Raw genomic sequence first — 5,000 nt, 5'->3', positions numbered from 1 at the left:
GGACGTCCCCTCTCTTCTCTCCCCCCCCCCCCCTCTCCTCCCTCAGCTACTTACCTTAACCAGAACTTTCCAAATTTCTTGGCGGTTCAATGTATACAGATTCGCAAATGTCAAATCTTTCCCCTTGTTTTCCTCATGGCTTTCATTTTCTTCTTTTCTCATTTTCGTCTTTATCTTCTCCTTTCCTTCTTCTTTATAGTCTTTTGCTTTCCTTTTTTCTTCTTGTTTTTATGATTTTCTAATTCAACATTCTTCTTCTCTGTCTGTCTCCCGTCAGTTCATTATCTCTCTCCGCCGCCTAAACGAATGATACAAAAGCTCTCCTCACCCATTCTATCCCCTCACCCTTACTGCAACATCCCCCTTCCCCCAAAGCCCTCCTCTCACCTCCCTCCTCCCTCCTCTCCCCCCCTCCCTCCCCTCCCCTCCCCCGTCTCGCTTCTTCGGACTCTAACTCTTGTTTCACTTAATACATATCTCGCCAAGCATGAGGCCGTTCATCGTTGCTCTTCTTCCTCCTCCTCCTCCTCCTCCTCTTCCTCCTTTTCCTCCTCCTCCATCAACCCCCCACATCTCTCCCTTCTCCTTCTTCTTCTCCCCGTCTTTCCCTTCTCTTTCTCCTCTTTCCTTCCTCCCATCTTCCATTCTTCCCCCAATTTCCCTTGCCCTCCCCCCTTTTTCATCTTCACCTTTCTTCCCTCCTGTTTTTTTTCTTCCACCTATCTTCCTCCCCCCTCCACCCATTTCCCTCCCCTCCCCCTTCTCTGCTTATCCCATACCTCTTTTAATTCTCACCACCTCTTCACCCCACCCCCCTCTCTTACTTCCCTTCCTCCTCCTCCATACTCCCTCCTTTCACCACCTCTTCCTCCTTCTGCTCTATCTGCTTCTACCCCCCTCTATCCCCTACCTCCTCCTCCCCTCCCCCCCTTTCCCCTCCTTTCGCGTCTACAAAAAGACCAACTAAGAGTCCTGTGTTGAGGGGGGCCGTTTTTGTTGACGGCACGACGGCAATCCTTGTTTCGGACTATTGGACTGTAGTTTCGGTCGAACGCTCATTGGCTCTGTCTGTGTGCGTGTGTTTGAGATAGAAAGAAAAAGAAATAGAGAAAGAGAGAGAGAGAGTGAGAGAGAGAGAGAGAGAGAGAGAGAGAGAGAGAGAGAGAGAGAGAGAGAGGGAGAGAGAGAGAGAGAGAGAGAGAGAGAGAGAGAGAGAGAGAGAGAGAGAGAGAGAGAGAGAGAGAGAGAGAGAGAGAGAGAGAGAGAGAGAGAGAGAGAGAGGCAGACAGACAAAGACAGGGTGATGTAGGAAGAACGGAAAGACAAACAGACAGAACGAAAGAGTGGGAAGGCCGAGAAAGAAAGAAAAGGAAAAAAAAAAAAAAAAGAGAGAGAGAGAGATGTCATAGAGTAAAACAGAAAAAAAAGACCAACGCCAACGGAATGATAACAAAGCTTATAAACCCAATATACAAACTCCACCCCTTCCCCCCGACCTCCTCCTACCCCTTCCCCCCACCCCTTTCCCCCCGACCTCCTCCCCCCCAAATACCCCAATCCAAAGGCATGTTTATCCCTCGCTCCATCCCATTAACTGAGTCCTAAGACACGCCGTCGACAGACCAAGATCAACAGACACAGAAGAGAAAGAGTGAGTCCATTACCGCTCACAAGTTTACAATAGTTTTCGACGAACACGCAGTTTACAGCCTACTCGTATACTCACAAGGGCGAGCGGAGGAGACACAAGCTAGGTTGATCATCCCTTTTCATTGAGTTGTCGTGTTGTTGTCTTTTTTTTGTGTGTCTTTTTTTTCGGGGGGGGGGGAGATCTTCATCTATCTTTGTTATTCTTGTTGGTCTTTATTTTCGTCTTCGCTCTCGTTTTCGTTTACTTATCTAATATTTTTTCTAGTTCGTCTTCTACTTCCTTTTTGACTTTCTCTTTTTATTTTCGTCTTCGCTCACGTTTTCGTCTACTTATCTAATACTTTTTTCTAGTTCCTCTTCTACTTCCTTTTTGTCTTCCTCTTTTTTATGTCTTCCTTTCTTCTCCTTCTTCCTATGTTGTCTCTTTATTCTTCTTTAGTCTCTCTTTCTACTTCACTTCAACCTTACATGCATATTTATAGCTCCCCCCCTTTTTTAAATAGGATTTCAGATTCGAAGACATAAAAAAAAGTGTAAGCATAAGCAAAGATCCAAACACACAATCAAATACACCGCAAACAATAGATTAATAATCCCTTTACCTTCCCACACACAATTCCCACAAGCACGATACACAAAAGTCCATAATTATCGTTATCTTAACATTCTGAGTCTTACTGATCGCTCAATGCATTATTGTGCCATTAAGAAACATGAACTAATTAGGACCCATTACTCCTCTGCATCCTTTTATTGCAATTGAAACCATTTGGTCGTGTACTGCAATGCAAGTAATTGTCGAATCAAGTAGAAAGAGAGAAGGAGGGGAGGGGTGAGGGAAGGAGAGAGAGAGAGAGAGAGAGAGAGAGAGAGAGAGAGAGAGAGAGAGAGAGAGAGAGAGAGAGAGAGAGAGAGAGAGAGAGAGAGAGAGAGAGAGAGAGAGAGAGAGAGAAAGAGAGAGAGAGAGAGAGAGTTTGTGAGGGAGGGAGTGAGATAGAAAGAGAAAATAAGGAGAGGGAAACAAAGAGAGAGAGAGAGAGAGAGAGAAAGAGAGAGCCTGAGAGAGAGAGTTAGTGAATGGGGAAGTGAGTGAAATACAAAGGAGAAAGGGGGAGAGGGAAAGAGGGAGTGGGGAAGAGAGAGAGAGAGAGAGAGAGAGGAAGGGATACGAGGGAAAGGAGAGACATACAGACAGACAGGTAAACAGGTAGATAGAAGGAGAGAGCCAGGTACAGAATTAGACAGATTGGATAGATCAGTAAGTAGATTGAGGGAGGAATGGAAATGGACGAAGAAGAAAGAGAGGTAGAATGGAGGAGGGGGAAAATGAGGGCAAAGAAAACAAAAAGAGAAAGAAAGAGAAGTAGGGATGCGAGAGAAAAGGAGTGGGAACGATTAAGTGAGTGAAAGAGAGAGAGAGAGAGTGAGTGAGAGAGAGAGAGAGAAACAAAGAGAGAGAGAGAAGGGAGAATGGGAGAGATAAAAGGGGAGACAAAATATAGGAGAAAAATAGAGAGAGAAAAAAATAAAGATAGGAGAAAAAGCAAAGAGAGAGATAGATAGAGAGATAGAGAGAGAAAAAAAAAGTAAAAACCGAACTCTATTTCTTCAATCTACTGAGTATAATCGCGCATCTCAAACTCCTTTCGCGTTTAAGAACTCGCCGAGTGCTTCCGGCCAATCGTTGCATCGTTGCAAGAAAACAATCCCAGGCCAAGGATATGACCCAACGCCTCGTGATTTCGTCGACGAGGAACAATCCAATATGGCTTCTTAGACGTCTTAACGCCCTACCTTAAGAGCTTCATAAACTCGTTCATAAACAGCTCTACTGCTTTTGCTAATCTTCCCCATGAGACCTATTTTTAAGATTTTTTTTTTTTTTTTTTTTTTTTTTTTTTTTTTTTTTTTTATGGGTGGTGGGAGAGGGTAGGTGGTAAAGGGAGTGTTGGGGAGGGGGTAAGGGAGTATAGGGAGGGTGTAAGGGTGTAGGGGGGGGTCAGGGAAAGGGTGAAGGGGCATTGGCGGTAGGGGGTTTTGGTATAGAGGGCAGTGGGGCAAGGATAAGAATTTAAGTGTATAGAGATGTGGATATAGAGATGATCATGATAATAAAAAAAAATGTGTAGATCAATTAGGAAAAAAAAAACTACTTCATTCCAATTATCCATCCATTTATCTTTTGATCTATCCCTCTATCTATCTGTCTACCTGTCATGTAACTATCTATATAATCTGCTTATATACTCACCTATCCCAATATCTAATCCTCTGGCATGGATTACACTCGACTTCCATTAAGATTTGACTGTTCGTAAACATAAAGAGCTAAACAATAACTGAATCTCGTTAAATTTCTTTTTTCTTCCTTTTTTCCTTCGTTTACTGGTGAAAAAGAAAAGAGAATGGGGAGGGGGAGGAGGAGGAGGAGGAGGGGCTGGAGGAGGAGGAGGGGAAGGAGGAAGAGGAGGAGGAAGAAGAGGAAAAGGAGGAGGAGGAAGAAGAGGAGGAAAAGGTGGATAAGGAGGAGGAAGAAGAGGAAGAGGAGGAGATGGAGGAGGAGGAGAAGGAGGATAAGGAGGAGAAATAAGAGAAAGAAGAGGAGGGGGAAGAGGAGGAAAGGAGGAGGAGGACAAGGGGGATAGAGGTAGAGGGGGAAAGGAGAAGGTGGAAGAGGAAGAGGATTAAGAAGAGGAGGGAGGAGATGGAAAAGGTAGTGAGGGTGAAGGTGGAAGAAGAGGAGGAGATGAAGGAGGAGGTGGAGATGTAGGGAAAAGATGAAGAGTAAAAGAACATGCTGAAGAAGAGGTGAGAGAAGAATGAGAAGAAAAGAAAAGACAAACGAAGGAAGAGAAGAAGAAGAAGAAAGAAAAAAATCAGAATGTCATATAGTATGTCATATATACAGTTATTATAATCACAGCAATAGAAATGTGAAGATGAAAATTATGAGAAAGAAAAACAATAGTAATGATAATAATGGAAATGACAGAAAAATAACAGGGATGAGAAAGGGATCGAGAATAAGATAAAAGAGGATAAGGAAGAAAGTGTTAATAACAGTAGGAATAAGGAAATTGTTATCATCATTGGTATCATCATTATTATTATGATCATTATGAGGATGATAATGATGATCCTAATTATTATAACCATTGTGTTATTACTAATATTGATATCATCAATATCATAATGTTTATATCTCTTATCATTATCATCAAAATATTTGTCATCATTATCATCATCATCATCATTATCAGTCATCATAATATCAACATATCATCACAAAAATACCTACAAATTCCTCAGTCAATCAAACTACCTGTCTTGACCTCCCCCCACTCCCCCCA

General features: G+C 42.9%; 1 protein-coding gene across 1 annotated transcript in view; it reads left to right on the top strand.

The window, feature by feature from the left end:
* LOC122248341 (neurotrimin) overlaps positions 1-5,000 on the top strand; it is a gene marked incomplete at its 5' end in the record, with an annotated part of 60,405 nt that overhangs the window by 9,904 nt on the left and 45,501 nt on the right. The gene's annotated exons all lie outside the window — the stretch shown is intronic.

This window comes from Penaeus japonicus, unplaced genomic scaffold (genome assembly GCF_977035675.1).
Source record: "Penaeus japonicus unplaced genomic scaffold, GWHDUDI00000001_assembly GWHDUDI00000024, whole genome shotgun sequence".
Taxonomy (NCBI): domain Eukaryota; kingdom Metazoa; phylum Arthropoda; class Malacostraca; order Decapoda; family Penaeidae; genus Penaeus; species Penaeus japonicus.
The sequence above is the reverse complement of the archived record's forward strand: the minus strand, read 5'-3'. Positions and strand labels throughout refer to the sequence as shown.